The following is an 18201-nucleotide window of genomic DNA, read 5'->3' as shown; positions in this document are numbered from 1 at the left end:
CCTCTGACAAGCAGTCAGAAGGCACGGTGAGCTCATCCTGTCAGTCGGCTGCAAACAGCATGTGCCAGCTTGTATTTAAACTGGCCACGCTGTATGTATAGTAGCTTCTGGCAGGCTGCGCAAGGAGCCCCGTATCTCTGGAACCATAGGAGGTGGGGTAGCTACCCCCCCCCAGTGGCGGGGTAGCCACCTAACTCCCAAATTTACAAACCTCGAAGCTCAGCCTCCCCTGACTGCACGTTCCTGCTTTACAGCGCTGGAGGGCTTCGTTCCAAGGTAAATCTATCATATTGCAGTTTTTTTGTTTTAGTGGTTTACAACTGCTTTAACAGTGACAATACATATTCTTTATTGCAATATTTAAAAGCCCAAAAAATCATAGCACACAGGGAAAAGGCAAGTTTTATGATTAGGCACCTATGGTGTGAAATGTGTTAAGACTTTATTTTCACTGTTAACAGTACGCGGTCACCCTTGTTGTTTTCTCTTTCTTTCCTGTTAAGACTATACGCTTATGAGCTGGTACCTCAAAAAACTTTTATTTCCTGTCCTATATTGTTTTTTTTTTATTCTTTATTTCTTTGCAAGAACAAAACAGTACATGGGTTATTAATAATAATTATATATAAGAAACACTTTCTAATAACCATATCTTGCCATTTTTATAAACAAACAAAACAATATCCGTACGATTCCCTACCTTCTCCTTTGGAAGAGAGAGAGAAAAAAAAAAGAAGGGGGGGGAGGAACAGAAAGAGGATAGGGAAGAGGGAGAAAAGGGGAGGAGTCCGGCGTCGCCCCTCCAAGAGGTAAGGTTTACATCACTCAACCAGTTGATCTAGTCCTCAGTTTCCTCTCCAATCAACCTCTTCCCTTCCTCTGACTGTAAAAATATTTCCCATGGGGCCCAGACTTGCGCTATAGCTTCCCTTTCCTCGAGAGGCATAGGGATCAGACTCTCCAAGATCCCAATTTTCCTTACTTTATTTAACCATTGCGAAATTCGTGGAGCCCCCGTTTCTTTCCAACAAATGGTGATGCAGCTTTTAGCTGCATTCACCAAATGACATAGCATTGAATTCTTGTATCTCTCTAATGGGATATGTGTACATTGTAATAGAAAAAAGGCCGGGTCTTCCTCAAGATGATATTCAGTAAACAATTGAGAAATTTTCCGAACCTCTAATCACTGGGCATTGCCAAAAAATATGGACAATAGTGCCTCTCTCCTTACCGCACCTCCAACACCTATCCGATGACTCTGAGAAAAAAGTATGCATTCGTGATGGAGTATAATACCAACGCATTAATACTTTATAATTTAATTCCTGTATCTTAACGCATCTAGATGATTTAAAAGTCAAATGTATTATTTTCTGACGTTGGGCCGGGGGAAAAGGTTTGTCCAAGATCTCTTTCCCATTTATCCAAACTCATTATATCAATATCCTCCAAAGGAGAGACTAGTAAAGCATATATTTTAGAAATAATATGAGAGAGGGGCTCCTTCTTCTCACAATACTCTTCAAACCTAGTAAGTGGTCGATCAAAATCCTCAGATGAATCCAAAGTGTCCAAGAAATGTTTAACCTGTAACACCTGCCATAGGGGTAATTCATATTGTCCTCCTGATTGCATTAACATTTCAATTGATAGCCATTTTTTAGACTTCAAGAAATGTGATGCCTGAAAACATCCCCTCTCTCTTAATTTCCCAAATATTCCTGGTTCCAGACTGGGCAGAAAATGTGGGTTCCCAAGAATGGGAAATAAGGGAGATTTTGCTGTTGAGATTCTGGGGATACGTACGGCTTTAGCTCCCATCTGGAGCGTAGGTCCTATTAAAGGATGGGCTCTTAATAAAGGAGGTATAGCCGTACCACACCACATGGCTCTATCTAAGGGAATGGGGCTTACTTGTTGTTCCATGGCAACCCACCTTTTACTGTCTCTATGTCGGCACCAATCCAAAATTCTACCGAGCTGAGTAGCCTGGTAGTATTTGTATAAATCTGGTGCTGCGATTCCACCCGCCTCTTTAGGCATTGTTAGTAACTTCCTATTAATCCTAGGACGCTTATTTGCCCATATAAACTTTGTAAAAATTGTTCGAATTTTACTAAAAAAGGCCTGTGGAATCCGGATTGGTAGCGCCTGAAACAGATAAAGAAACTTGGGGACTATGTTTATTTTCATAATATTACTTCTCCCAAACCAGGAATGTGAGGATTTACTCCATTCATTCAACGTTGTACTAATTTCCCTTAATAAGGGTGGGAAATTCAATACATATGCGTCTATTAAATTAGGTGGAATCTGTATCCCTAAATAGTTCAGCGCTGTAGCTGTCCATTTAAACTTAAAATTATCCTCTAAATTTTTTTGAATGGAGCCCTCCAGTGATATCCCCATCGCCTCTGACTTGCTATAGTTTATTTTAAAACTAGACAGAGCTCCGTAACGCTCTATTTCCTCCAATAGATTATGTAGTGATATTTGTGGACTAGAGAGTGAAAATAATAAATCATCCGCATATGCTGAAAGTTTATATTCCTGGTCCGCTAAAGGAATACCTTTAATATCAGGGTTCTGTCTAATTCTATTTAACAAAGGTTTTAATGACAACGCAAATAAAAGAGGCGACAGGGGAAATCCCTGATGGCGTCCCATTGGACATTGGAAAATTTTCAGAGTTTATCCCTCCCATTGACCTTCACCAATGCTTGTGGCTTTGAATATATTCCTGCTATCCAATCTAACATTCGATCACCAAAGCCCATTTGTTTTAAAACTCCTAACATGAAGGGCCAATTGACCCTATCGAAGGCCTTTTCTGCGTCTGTATTGACAAAGATACTCGGCAGCTTCCTGTGATTTGCATATTGAATTAAGTTCAGGACCTTAATTGTACTATCCCTAGCTTCACGTGTGGGGACAAACCCCACTTGGTCCAATTGGGCCAATTGCATCATAAATGACTGTAGGCGAGATGCGAGTATCTTTGTAAATATTTTATAATCCGTATTTAGTAATGATATTGGACGATAGTTACTGCATATTGATTGATCCTCTCCTTCTTTTGGAATAAGTACAATATGTGCCCTTAATGCTTCTACAGGTGGAGGCTCGGTTTTTCCTTGTATGTTAAATGTTTTAACCATATAGGGGACTAGTTGTGACTAGTCTGGGCCAGGGGCCTTTCCTTGCCTTAGCATCTTTATTGCCGAAATTACTTCTTCTGCTGTTATTGGTAACTCGAGCTTTCTTCGCGCTGGAGATGACAGTCTCACTTAATTTGAGGATTCAAGATATTCTTCTAATGATGAGGAGGGATAGGAGGGAGCTGAAAGATTATACAGTGAAGTATAGTATTGTCTAAATTCCTCTGCAATATCTTTCGGTAGTGAGCATTTGAGATTTCCTTTTGTTCTAATATAGGGTATATAGGAGCGGAGTCGTTGCTTTTTTAATGTCCTTGCTAATACTTTACCGCATTTATCTCCTGATTCATCTATTACTCTACTCTCTTGTTGTAAAATAGCCCTTGCCTTATACCGTAGGATATCAGATAACTGTCTTCTTAAATATGCTAATTCTATCCCCATGTCCCTTTCCATTGACTTCTTATGTTGTATCTCTATCTCCCTTATCTTCTCCAATAATCTACCTGTTTCCTCTTCTCTGGCTCTCTTTATTCGGGACCCATGTTTTATTAGAATTCCTCTAATTACTACTTTGTGGGCTTCCCACACTATCCCCATTTTAGTCTCTCCATTATCATTCATTTTAAAATACGAATCGATTTCCCTTACCACCTCTTCTCTAATTTCAGGACGTTGCAAAAGACTTTCATTCAGTTTCCAGTTCCAATCCATCTTATGTGTAGCTTCCTTCAGAAAAATATTGATCGTAACTGGCGCATGGTCAGACCATGTTATATTTCCATTACTTATGTCCTGTACTAACGATAGTGTTCGTTGAGGTAGCAAAAAGAAATCGATGCGTGAATACCGTTGGTGGGGGTTTGAAAAGAATGTATAATCCCTTTCGTCTGCATGGAAAGCCCTCCATACATCAACCAACTGAAATTCGTTTAATTTGCGAAGGATATTTTTCCTAATTTTTTCAGAAACAGATGTCCCATTTGAAGTATCTAATTTTGGATCTAGAGGGACATTAAAATCCCCCCCAATAATAAGAATCCCTTCCTTAAATTCCATTAATTTTCATAGGGCTTTATTCAAAAACTAATCTTGATGTATGTTTGGGGCATAAACTGTAGCAAGAGTTATTTTAACCTTTCCTATAAGTCCTTTAAGAAATAAATATCTTCTGGTTCTTGACATTTATCCAACAGAGACCATGTTATTCGATTAGAAATGAAGATGGCCACTCCCTTGGTTTTAGCTTCATGATTTATGGCATGGTAAACATTTGGGAAGTTTCTATTTTGAAGGTAGGGAAATTTTCCCTCCTTTAGGTGTGTTTCTTGTACCATGCCAATGTCAGTTTTGGAGCGTTTTAAGTCATTTAATAGCATTTTACGTTTTTCGGGAACATTGAGTCCTCTAGTATCAGGTGATGTTACACGTAATCCCGCCATCATGCCTGGGCTAAAAGGAAAAAAAAAAAAAACCAAAGGAGAAGGCCGAATCCCCGTGGGGAATATCAAGTTTCCCCCACACCTACCTATGGGTTCTCAGTTTCCCGTAGGTGTAAGGTATGGGAGGGTAGCTAGCAAATACAGAGCACATGCAGTGCTACTCCCCCTCCAGATAGTCCCTTTATATTCACATCCATTCCCGCAACTTCAGTAATTTAATCCAGTTTTTTCTCATCAATTCCCTCTCCCTTTATTCAATACTGTACAACCCACAATATATATAATTCTCCCATACCCTTACCATGTATTCCCATCCAGGTCCATCTATAGTCCCCCAGACCATCAACCATACCCTACTATTTAGGGACAGAACCCCTTTTCTCTCCCCAACCCCAAAAAAATATATATATTTTTTTATCTTTTCATTTCTATCAGGTTCTCCTAATCCTTATCCCCTTAACCCAACAATAAGTGTATATTTTTAGTGTGTACTTTTTAGTGTATATTGTAGTTATAATCTTTATATCACCCCCCATCCGCCCACCTACCCTCCTTAATCCCCACCCCTCCCACCCCCACCCTTTTACCCCCTGAATCCTATATTAGACCAAATACCTGTGAACTCTAAATCAGTGATATCAATTCTCCATATTTTATTGTGTAAAAAACACCCAAGTTTTATTTTATTAACTAATGTTTGTGTCTATCCCAAAAAAAAATAGGGGGGGGGAGGGGTAACATGGCATTCATATGCATGTTATTTTATATCGTCCTATATATAATTCATATGAAGTAAAGTAAATTATCCAGGGTCGTACTATACCTTGACCCTTAACAATAGGGAAAATATCACCCCATATATATGCCTAAGCCTTATTCTCTTATAACACTTTGACCAAGAAATTTAGGGGAAAGAGCCCGCATCAGCTATTTGCTGTGCAGTTGCTTCTTTACTTCCCATCAGGACTTTTTCCCCACCAATCCTTAAAGCCCCCTCTTTTACACGTCTTTTCTTTATAGGCTGGAGCCAATCCTGCACCTCGCACCCATCAGTTTCCAAAAAGGAAAATAAAGCCGGTAAATCCTGTGGAGATGAAAGCACAAAAGAAGCCCCTCCCCTTTTAACCGTCAGGGAGATTGGGTATCCCCATCGGTAAGTGCTCCCCGAAGATTTTATTTTCTCCAGTATTGGCCGCAGTTGAGCCCTCCGCTGTAAAGTAGCTTTTGATAAGTCCGGTAGAATACTGATCTTGGCACCCTCATAAGCTATCGGGCCTACATCCCATGCTTTCCGACTAATCATCTCCCTGTGAGCGTATCTATGTAGACATCCGATTACATCTCTCGGTCTGGATAAGTCTATAGAGCGTGGGCCTAGAGCTCTGTGAAGTCTGTCAAATTCAATTTCACCTGGGGCCATATTAACCCCCAGGTTATGGCAGATAGAGATCACGGTCCTATGTAGATGTTCCTCCTCAATACTTTCGAGGATGCCTCTAAATCTGAGATTGTTTCTCCTGCTTCGGTCTTCAGCCGCTTCAAATTTTAGTTGTGTGATGCACGTCTGTGCTATCTGCTCACTTTCTAATTTAGACACCCTTTCCTCTATACTATTGAAGGCTGATGTTTCCACATTTACCCTTTCTGTTAAAGCCTGAACCTCTGAACGTATTGCCTGCATTTCCCTTCTGTGTCCCTCCTCCAATCGGGACACCAGGGCTTCCATTTCTTGGCGCGTTGGAAGAGCCTGCATAATTGTTCTCAGGGCCTCTATTTCTTGGTGAGTTGGTAGGGCTTGCATCACTGATCTTAAATCCATACCGCCTGAGGATTCCCCTGTTATTCCCCAACATCCTGCCTCTGACCCCGTTTCAGATCTTGCCCGGGCCTGATTTATGTCCAATGCTGCATCTGGTGATAATGGGAGACTCATCCGGGGTGCTGCCATTGGGATCTCAATACCAGCTGTCTCCCTTGTCTCTAATGTGGACGCCCGAGCTGTTGCTGCTCGAGTATTCGGAAAAAAACCTCTAATCTCCTGTTGGGATAACTCCTTTTGCGCAGTTTTTTCCTCTTTTTTTCATCCCCGGTGAGGAGACAAAGTCCAGATTTAGAAAAAGGAAAGAGGCAATGCCCTATATATCTCTATCAGTATCAATATCAACCCTGTAATAGGATAGTATAGATATAGCACTCTCCAACTATTATTTAGCACAGGCTTCACCATGGATTTCTTTAACAGTCTTAACTCAGTCTATGGGATAGTGTAAATTCAGCACTCTCCAACAGTTATATATAGGCTCACCTCTCCATATGCTGTATACTTTCTTCCAATTCTATACCTCCAGACCAGCAGATTCCAGCAGCCAACTTGCTTTCACTTAATTCTCCCAAGGCTCCTATCTTTACAATGGGCTTGAATGAATGGGGAGGGATAGGATGGATCTAGGCAGAAAGGCAGAAAGACGGAACACCAGCAGCACTAACAGCCCTGTTGCTCCTAGGGCTGACTTCTCACAATGACACTCACGTCCGCCTTCGCCTCCGCTCTCTCTCACATCTGCTCCTCCATCTCCTCCACTCCCTCCTCTGTCACACACTCTGCCGCACCGCCGAACCGCCCGTCCACTCACCGCACCGACCAGATTGATTCCCAGCAGGGGGGGGAGGCGGTACAACACAACGCAGCACGGCTCAGCACGGATGCCCAGCGAGTCCGGCGGGGTTATCAACGAGCGCTGTGTAAAGACAGGAGAGCTCAGCAGGGACACGGCAGGGAATCAGCGATCAACGGTCCTCACTGCTGCGGGCTGCCATCAGCTTCTTAACAGGACGCTGGAGGGGGAGAGTCAGCACTCACACACTACACCGCCATACGCTAAGCCACGCCTCCCAGAACTGAATTTTTAATCCTTGCAGATGTCCTATATTGTTAAGGTGTATGTACTGTATGTCTACTGTACGCCGTAAAGCACTACAGAATAAAAAAAATACCATATAACCAAAATATAACATGAACAATTTTTTGACACGTTTTTGATGCTTCTGTGTTGCTTCAGTAATTCTTCAGCAATGCTTCAGCAATGCTTTTTTGAAGCTTTAAAGTGTTTGCTAACCCACAGGGTTAATTTTACATTATCCTCTTTGTTGATAAATCTAATTTCCCCCTGTAACTGTGCTTTATTAAAAATGAATCTATATCTACAGTGGTGTGAAAAAGTGTTTGCCCCCTTCCTCATTTCCTGTTCCTTTGCATGTTTGTCACACTTAAGTGTTTCGGAACATCAAACCAATTTAAACAATAGTCAAGGACAACACAAGTAAACACAAAATGCAATTTGTAAATGAAGGTGTTTATTATTAAAGGTGAAAAAAAATCCAAACTATCATGGCCCTGTGTGAAAAAGTGATTGCCCCCCTTGTTAAAACATACTATAACTGTGGTTGTCCACACCTGAGTTCACTTTCTCTAGCCACACCCAGGCCTGATTATTGCCACACCTGTTCACAATCAAGGCATCACTTAAATAGGAGCTGCTTGACACAGTAAGGTCCACCAGAAGATCCTTAAAAGCTACACATCATGCCGAGACCCAAAGAAATTCAGGAACAATTGAGAAAGAAAGTAATTGAGATCTATCAGTCTGGAAAGGGTTATAAAGCCATTTCCAAAGCTTTGGGAATCCAGCGAACCACAGTGAGAGCCATTATCCACAAATGGCGAAGACATGGAACAGTGGTGAACCTTCCCAGGAGTGGCCGGCCACCCAAAATTACCCCAAGAGCGCAGCGACGACTCATCCAAGAGGTCACAAAAGACCCCACAACAACGTCCAAGGAACTGCAGGCCTCACTTGCCTCAGTTAAGGTCAGCGTTCATGCCCCACCATCAGGAAAAGACTGGGCAAAAATGGCCTGCATGGCAGAGTTCCAAGGAGAAAACCACTGCTGAGCAAAAAGAACATCAAAGCTCATCTCAATTTCTCCACAACACATCTTGATGATCCCCAAGACTTTTGGGACAACATTCTGTGGACCGATGAGACAAAAGTGGAACTCTTTGGAAGGTGTGTGTCCAAGTATATCTGGCGTAGAAGGAACACTGCATTTCATAAAAAGAACATTATACCAACAGTAAAATATGGTGGTGGTAGTGTGATGGTCTGGGGCTGTTTTGCTGCTTCAGGACCTGGAAGACTTGTCGTGATAAAAGGAACTATGAATTCTGCTGTCTACCAAGAGATCCTGAAGGAGAATGTCCGACCATCTGTTCGTGTACTCAAGCTGAAACGAACTTGGGTTCTGCAGCAGGACAATGATCCTAAACACACCAGCAAGTCCACCACCGAATGGCTGAAGAAAAACAAAATGAAGACTTTGGAGTGGCCTAGCCAAAGTCCTGACCTGAATCCTATTGAGATGTTGTGGTATGACCTTAAAAAGGCAGTTCATGCTCGAAAACCCTCTAATGTAACTGAATTAGGACAATTCTGCAAAGATGAGTGGGCCAAAATTCCTCCAGGACGCTGTAAAAGCCTCATTGCACGTTATTGCAAACGCTTGGTTGCAGTTGTTGCTGCTAAGGGTGGCCCAACCAGTTATTAGGTTTAGGGGCAATCACTTTTTCACACAGGGCCATGATGGTTTGGATTTTTTTTCACCTTTAATAATAAACACCTTCATTTACAAATTGCATTTTGTGTTTACTTGTGTTGTCCTTGACTATTGTTTAAATTGGTTTGATGTTCCGAAACACTTAAGTGTGACAAACATGCAAAGGAACAGGAAATGAGGAAGGGGGCAAACACTTTTTCACACCACTGTATATACCTTGTTTACTAAACAAAGAACGGCGATAATGTGACATGCCGCCTCTCTCTTCTCTCAGCCCACCCGCTGCGTCTGCCATGTGAGAGAAGAGAGAGGTGGCATGTCATGTGATTGCCAATCGGTGCTAGATAAACAAGGTATATAGCTGCATTTTTAATAAAGCACAGTCACAGGGGGACATTCGATTAATCAACAAAGAGGATAATGTAAAGTTAATCCTAATTTGAGCAGCAGCATGGGAGGATGCAGCGTGGACACGGAGCAGACAGTCAGAGAGGGGAGGGTGGAGAGGATGGAGGCGTGGACACAGGAGTCACAGAGCAGAGCTGCGGATGACGGAGACACATACACTGACTCTGGTGTCAGAGTTCAGCAGCTCTGATATATCAGAGTCATTGCAGAGAGGGGAGGGTAGAAACTGGCAGGATCAGCCAGGTTTTACAGGTGATACAGGGGGCAAAATGGCACAGCACAAGCACTGTGCTGTATATAATGCTTTAAAGGAACAGGATCTTTATTTTATTTTAAAGGGGCCCAGTAGAACCCTGGCTCAGTAGTAACCACACTAAGCAGATCCCCAGCTCATTATTACCCCTGTTCAGTACATCCCCAGCTTATTAGCACCCTCATTCAGCAAATCCTCTGCTCAGTAGTATCTCCAGCTCTGCTGATGCACCACTCAGTAGTACCCCTAACTTTGCTGATCCTCTGCTCAGTAGTAACTCCCAGCTCTGCTAATCCTCTGATTTGCTGATCCTCCTCTCTCTCCAGCCCCGCTCACCTCCCGCCATATTGTTCCAAAGCTGCGCACCAAATTTGACATTGCTAGTTTCTCCAGATCTGGTCCCCCATCTCTGCTGATCCTCTGCTGTTCAGTCCTCTCTCTTATGTCCCACTCAACTTCTGCTATAGTGTTCCCATGTCGCACACCATGTGTGCAGTCTGCTAGTTATTCTACTCTTGCTTTTAGTTTTTTTTAACAAACAAAGTGGGTCTTTATTGAGAAGATATGGCATTATACAATTCATATAATAAGGTAATGGCAAAGCAGTTCTTATAATTGTAGCACCCTGATAGTAGGCAGGGTTTCTAACAAATTTGGCTTGCTAGGTGGTAACTAGCCTGGCTGATTGATAAATGATTCACTAGCTTTTTCCCTAACACTGGATTTTATGCACCATTCTCTTCCTTCACTAAGTGGCATTGTTGCCTGTGGCAGTAGAATGATAAGGGCATAGTGAATCCAGACTAGGAGTGAACAGGTTGACTCAGCCAATTGGCAGGGGTCTCTTTGGTCCCTTGGCCTGCTGGGAGCGCCTATTTATTCGGGAGGAGTCAGGTGATCAATGTCCTGTGCCACCTGGATGACTGTCTGGGTGGACGTGTGTCACAAGGCTCCGGGCTTCTAGGCCAGAAGCCTGAGGCCTATCCTGGGAGCAACTGGCTGGTAGCCTGTCTGAGGCCTATCCAGGTTTGAGAGAGGCAGCGTGGGGTTGGGGCTTCAGGCTGGAAATAAATTATGATATAGCGCTTTAAAAAGTAATAAATGTAAAGTTCAAATTATTAATGAACGGATTCCAGGAAAATGATCTAGACAAAATCGTTGTCTTTAAATTCATACGAGGAACAAAGGGAACCACCACCAACACCCGATATTACTGACTCTTATCGTCAGTCTGCATATCAAATGCATGTAGGATTAAATTGTAAAAGATCGTATTTCCAGACTTCTCCTTATCACAACATGATTGATCCACTTAGAGGGAACCGTCCAAAGGGCATAAAGGAAAATCTTTTTCCCTCCTCACTTAATTCTGTGCTTCTCAAGACCTCCTCAAAAAGCGTTCTCAGAAAAATTTGTTTCCCCAATGGCCACATAAAAAATATAAACAGAATGGTTTCATTGCGCAGACTCCATGATAAGTCAATCACTCTTTAATAAAAAGATTTTAAACTCACATTTCAGATAAGGTAAAAACAGCATCAAAAATATTAGCAGCATCCAACAATAAGGATAGAAACCACTCCCGTGCTCCTTCTAGTGTCACAAGTCTCTCATTCGCCCGACGTTTCGTCACAAACGTGCGTCCTCAGGGGCATGACCGTGACAATAGAGAGAGAGCTATATATAAGAATCTTAAAGGAAAATAACCAATTGAAAAGATTAACCTTTTGCAGGTGTTGTCTTCAAAATGTGAAGGAAACCGCCATTTCATAATGTGTGTTCCCGCCATGATTAGCGTGCGTTCCAACACATAAAAAGGTAGGATAAACCAAATGCGAAACTTCCAGTCCGCCATGCGTTCCAATACCCGGAACTTCTGGTTCAACGTGCGTTTCAGCGGCCGGAAACAACTTAAAAAACGGAGAGCAATAAATTATATATCCCCCTTATATCCCAATAACAATAAACCATCCACCGGAATGTTGAACATTCCTCCCAAAGGTAACATATATGTATCCCGCTAAAAAACGCTTTAATACTGAGACGTCCGCCCGAAATAGCGGCACAATCCCCACGGAAGTGACGTATGTCCCCCTGATGTGGGCCTTCCGGTCTAATCATGCGTTCCAACGACCGGAACTTCCATGTGTACCATCAGCCGAACACTTCCGGTCGGTCATGGATTTCCAATACAGAGCAAAGGGAGCTGGATCATTGCCAACAGTGAGGGAGAAGCAGTTGCCACAAGGGACAACCACTCCTGTCGCCAGGGGTAAGTGATGAGTAAGACCAGAGCTAAAAGGAGGAATAGTCGCCAGCAAGAGACAAACATTTCTGTTATCAGAGGCCAGTGTATGGAAGTCTGAAGGAGTAATAAAGCAGCCTTTTCATCAGCTGGGTATGGTGAAGAAGTGGGAAAGCTTAATCAGAGTGCCAAGCCAGGAACCCAGCGGGTTAGTGGGGGTGAAGCTTGAGGAGTTTACAGTGGGTTAGCTGTGAAAGAGCTCAGGGCATCCAGTGACGATTGGGATCTTGAAGTCTAGTGAGAGACCAGGAGCTCAGTGAGTGAAGATCTACAGTAGGATATTGTGAGATGTGAGAAAAGATCTATAAAGCCCCGTACACACGAGAGGACTTATGTCCGACAGACTTCCGAAGGAGTTCCGTCGGAGTTCTGCCGGAGTTCCGACGGAGTTCTGACGGACTTTTCGGCGGAGCGGACTTGGCCACACACAATCACACTAAACTCCGACGGATTTGAACGTGATGACGTACGACTGGATTCGAATACGGAAGTTCATAGCCAGTAGCCAATAGCTGCCCTAGCATCGGTTTTAGTCCGTCGGAATAGCATACACACGAGCGGAGTTTTCGAAGGGACCCGGGTCCGGCGGAGTTCCGTCGGGAAAATTTGAAGCATGTTCCATATTCTAAAGTCCTTCGGACTTTGGCGAGTCAAAAGTCCGTTGCAGCCCACACACGATCGAATAGTCTGACGGACTCAGTCCGTCGGACTTTGGACGTTGAAAAGTCCGCTCGTGTGTACGCGGAATAAGGGGTTACTGTGAGCTACATGTATGGATATCTATTCAATGTTAAAAGTTCAGGTGTCATAGGAGACAGCAGTTCTACAAACACAGTTGCTGCATCCAGCTTAAAGTGGTTGTAAACCCTTAGAATCCACTTTTTACTACAGGTAAGCCTATAATAAGGCTTGCCTGTAGCTACCGTGGATATCTCCTAAACCTGCATGGTTTAGAATATATCCCCTGTATCAGCATGTGTCTACGTTATTGGCACATGCGCACTGAAGCAACAGCTTGTTTGTGTAGTTGCTTCAGCTGATGTGTATGCGCAGGAGTGATGTCATCACAGCACCAGAACCCGCGATATCTGGAAATAACTCTGGGAGCGATGCGCCGGCCGGAGCAGTGTGCAGGGACCGCAGTGGGGGCTTCGATCTAAGGTGAGTATTTCATAATGAGCTAGTATACTATGCATACTAGCTCATTATGCCTTTGTCTTGCAGGTTTTTTTATTTTTATTTTTTTGTAGTGGGTTTACAACCACTTTAAAGGCCTTCTACCTGTATTGCTGTCTGCCTATTATTTTGTCTCAGAGTCTGCCAATTACTATTGCTTCTGCCTAAGGGTGTCCTTGCCCTAACCCTTTCTCCCCCAATTCTGTTTCAGAGACAATAAATCTCTTTTTTTTACATTCCAAAGAGTGACTGGAGCCCATGTTTCCAACTTGCAATACACCCACCATGCCTAATAACCCACACTACAAGGAAGGATGTCAGCAATCCCTGATTCTGGAGGTCACCATTAGGCCTTTGAAGGTCGGGGATGCCGCTACATAATAAAACCCCACTCACCTTACTGCTGCTCCACACTGCACGCGGGATCTTTCAGAATATATAAACATGAACCAAAATTAACTGCTGATGACGTCTTTCCAGTTCGCTTGTTTGGTTTCCCTGTGCAGCCTGGGATATTGCATTCCTGCAATACCTCCAAAAGAAAGTGAAGCTAACACTGACTAAAAGCCCTTCAAAAGCTTTAGGTTCTGTAAGCTAGCTTTGTCATAGACTCCTATATATATATGTGTAAACGAGCCCTAATAGTAAGCAGAACTGTTTTTATGGCTCTGAAACAACCAAATTGTTCCTTTTTCGATGCAAGTGTCAATCTGATTTTGTTCTGCAGCACTCTTCAAAACATCATTGTTTAACCACATTCCAACTGCCCACCACACATATACACAGCGGCCTGGCTGCTCCAACTAACGTAGCTGTACGTCAGTCCGTGCATGAGATACAGTGGGTGCATGCGCGGGGGTCCCGAGGACTCGATGTCCACCGCCCATCTGAGATACAGAGAGGCAGAACGGGGATCTATGTAAACAAGGCGGATCCCCCGTTCTGACAGGGGACAGCATGTCTCAGTAAGCCCATCCCCCACACAGTTAGAAAACACCCAGGGAACGTAGTTAACCCCTTGATTGCCCCCTAGTGTTAATCCCTTCCAGTGGCTTCTCCAGCTTTCATATTTGGGTCGGCACATGGGGGGAGAGGGACAAAAGTGGGGGGGCCAACTATAAAACACAATTAATTTTATATATATACATACAAAACTTGTTGTCAGAAAGTCGATCATGTGTACACAAGTCCGTCGGACAATAGTTCACACATGCTCGAAATCAAGCAGAAGGAGCCACACTGGCTATTGAACTTCCCTTTTCTCGGCTCGTCGTATGTCTTGTACGTCACTGCATTCTCATGTTCGGAATTTTTGGCAAACATTTGTGTGACCGTGTGTATGCAAGACAAGTTTGAGCCAACATCTTTCGAACAAAAATCCACGGTTCTATTGTCAGAAAGCCCGATCGTCTGTACAGGACATAAGATTGTGAATGCGCAATTCGTCCATGCAAATTGATTGCAAAGCGTATGTTAAGTTAACAGCACCCCACAATCGGTTTGCAAAACACAGAACGATTTGCAGAATCGGATTGCATGGGTTTTGAACACTCAAGTGATCAGTGTAGACAAAAAAAGGGTCCTGCACCAGTTTGGTGTGAAATGAGGCATACAAATCCATGGCTAAAATTACACCCCAGAGATACCGCATATAATTGGCACACAAATGTGCTGCGATTCTTGTGTGAATTACATACAGTGTCTTGCACCACATCAGTGTGAACCCGGTCTCAAGGCTTGCACTGTATTTCACAGAGGAAACCACGTGGAACCTGTTTTGTTGTCGGAAAATCCGATCATGTACGGGGCTTTACAGTGGCTCATTTTAACCCTAACACTAGCCTGCCCTGTAACCCTAACACTAGCCACCCATGTAACGCTAACACTATCCCTCCCTGTAATCATAATGCTAACCCTTTCTGTGACCCTAACACCAGCCCTTACACTAACCTTTGCTGTAAACCTAAACCTAGCCCATCCTGTAACCCCAATACTAACCCTCACTCTAAAGCCTTGTACACATGATGAGAATATCAGACGAATGATCGTCTGTTTTCTGTTGCATGCTAGTCTCATATGAAAAATGAAGAGGTTACTCAACTAAAATTCTTGTATGACAATATACAACTTCGAAAGTGATGTAATGTGTTGAATTGTATTGCAATGTATCCTTTGGTTTTCCGAGGACACGTAGCCTTGTTCTAATGTTTTTTTAATCGGACGAAAACTGTACTGATTAAACGAAAAATGGACGTTGTGTTCTCTTACGATAAAATTTTTCCAGCCTGCACCTTCAGTTTTTGGCGTCCGAAAAGTCGGAATCGGCTGTCGAAAACACTATACTGACAATGAGATAATCGGCCGATCGTTTGTTGTACGAACATTTTCTTCCAATCTTCTTATTCTGTGTATGGGCCTTAAGGCTCTCTGTAATCCTAAAAACAACTCCCCCTTACATAAACCTAACCTTTGTATATTAATTCTCTTGTGCTAGGATCCTCTGTATCAAAGACTAACCTTTGCTGTGCAGAGGTTCTACCGCTGGAATCTCCTGATTTGGCAATCATATAAAAAAGACCCAGTAATTAGTAGGTACTGATGATGTAAACAGGTGATGGGCTCAAAGTGACACTCAGCAGTATAAACAAGCAAGGTAGACGTTTTCAAACAATAAAAATACTGCTTAAATGGCACGTGGTACAAATAGGCTTCTTTTTCGCCATTCTGCATTTCCGAAAAACAGATTTTTTTTAAATAAATTTTCCCTGATAGTTGTATTTTATTCTGATTTGTTTGGTACTCAGCATTGTCTCACAATCCTGCCAATTTAACAAGATTGTGAAGAACTAATTAATTAATTAAGTACATTATAAAACAACCCTTCCATGCAGAGCCCACACTTGTGTATACGCATGTGCAAACGTTTCTCAGAATAGAAGAGCAAGCATTCCTTTACTGAACAGGGTTCTTTTGAGTCATAGCAAAGTACAGTCGTTTATATAATTGAACTTACACATAAAACGCTCAGACCTGTCAGTTCCTCATCCAAATGCAAGAAATACCATTCTGTCCTACTTATGATACTATAACTAGAGAGGTTTGTTGTTTATACTTTGAAGTATGTTGCATATATATAGTGGTTACTAGAAGCACTTACCTCTAACCTGTCAGAAATACTTCAGTGAACATTCAACCTCCAGTACAACTACACAGCAGCACACGGCTATTCAATAGGGTTAAAAGAATCCTAAGCAAAAGCCTTTTCAGAAGTTTTTCTGAATACACTGAAGAGCAGTGCATATGTTTTTGTTCCTGTAATGTAACGGTATTGGCTATGCAGTACGGGGAAATTCCCAGCTTCATTATTCTGAAAATGAAACATACAAGCCACAAAAAACAGGAAGCAGGTTGTCCTGCTGCATGTAGAATCAGTGGTTAAGGCCAACTTCAAGACCCATAATTGAAAGGTATTACTGCATATCAGATCAAATATTTTTATATGTAAGAGGGGATAAAAAGTTGCACCCTGGCCCCCTTCCCTTAGCACATTAAATTGGTTGTAAACCTTTACAAACCACTTTGACCTACAGGTAAGTCTAGATAAAGGCTTACCTGTAGGTCCATGAAATATCTTCTTAACCTACACTGTTAAGGAGATAATTTCCAAAAATAGGGCACCACTGTCTACGGCACATGCGCGCCGTAGACAACAGCGCAGGCGCACTGGGTGTGCCACAAGTGAAGGCAAACATGCCTCACTTACGGCTCCCGTGTGCAAGTGACATCATCGCTGCTCCGGCCGCTAACAGCAACGATACTCGGAAGAAGATAGATGCTTTGTGCTACAGGAGAAAGCAGTGACATCGCTGGCTCCTGTGTCAGGTAAGTGACACATAATGGGCTACTATGCGATGCATAGTAGTTCATTATGCTTTACCTTTGCAGGGAGACAAAGAGGAAGTAAACCCATCAGGTTTAATAGCCCTACTAACTATCTGGTTTTAACACGAGTAAATGGAAATTAAAAGAGACTTTTTTTTTCTTTCTTTAGCAATCATACTTACTTAGGTGGATGCAGCATCTATCTAATGCTTCATCAGTCTCCCAACAGCTCTAAGACTGAGAACTGATTGATCAAACATGGCTGATTGCTCAGTTATCACCCTCTAGTGTGCTAGAAATAGTATGGCTAGGAATTTTGATAGCGTAGGTACATTTTCAGGCTTGGTTTACAGCCAAGCCTGGGTGTGATTTGATCTGGGTTGGGAGTAACTCAGGGCAGATCTGGTGACACACAGGCAGCATCAACAAAACCTCCCACTTCTTTCCAGAATATTCTAGTATCTTCTGGAAAGGAAGGAGGAGAGCTGCCTGGGGTATTCTGAGGAGCCCTGACCCATTCCCAACTTGGGTTGGCAGGGGGCAGGCCTCCTTAATGGAGTGTTCTACCACAAAAAAAATTAAAAGCCAGCAGCTACACATACTGCAGCTGCTCATTTTTAATAATAGGGCACTTACCTGTCCAGGGAGCCCGCAGTGTCAGCACCGGCAGCTGATGTTTCCATCAGCTGTTGGGTGCTGCCGCCGCCATTGCGGGTAAGGGAACCTGGCAGTGTAGCCTTTCAGCTTCATGCCTGGAATCCTACTGCATATGCACAAGGCCCACTCCTCTCTCCTACTGGCCTGGCGGCCAGGGGAGGAGGAGGGAGCCCCGCGGTGACGTCATGGACCATGGCCTGGACTCCCAGAAGTGGGAAAGGATACCTGTCAAAGACAGATATCCTGTCCCCCCTCCCCCCCCCAAAAGGTGCCAATTGTGGCACCGGAGGGGGGGGGGAGGAA

At 43.2% G+C, this 18201-nt stretch overlaps 1 protein-coding gene across 1 annotated transcript in view; it reads right to left on the bottom strand.

Annotated features, from left to right (window-relative positions):
* LOC143983701 (uncharacterized) overlaps positions 1-16662 on the bottom strand; it is an 89230-nt gene extending 72568 nt beyond the window's left edge. The window contains exon 1 of the mRNA XM_077483705.1: positions 16517-16662. The gene's annotated coding sequence lies outside the window, so the exon portion shown is untranslated. The remainder of the gene's footprint in view (positions 1-16516) is intronic.
* Between the last annotated feature and the right edge of the window lie 1539 nt (positions 16663-18201).

This window comes from Lithobates pipiens, unplaced genomic scaffold, assembly GCF_037356315.1.
Source record: "Lithobates pipiens isolate NorthernLeopardFrog02 unplaced genomic scaffold, aLitPip1_a1.2 Scaffold_16, whole genome shotgun sequence".
In the NCBI taxonomy this organism is placed as follows: Eukaryota; Metazoa; Chordata; class Amphibia; order Anura; family Ranidae; genus Lithobates; species Lithobates pipiens.
The sequence above is the reverse complement of the archived record's forward strand: the minus strand, read 5'-3'. Positions and strand labels throughout refer to the sequence as shown.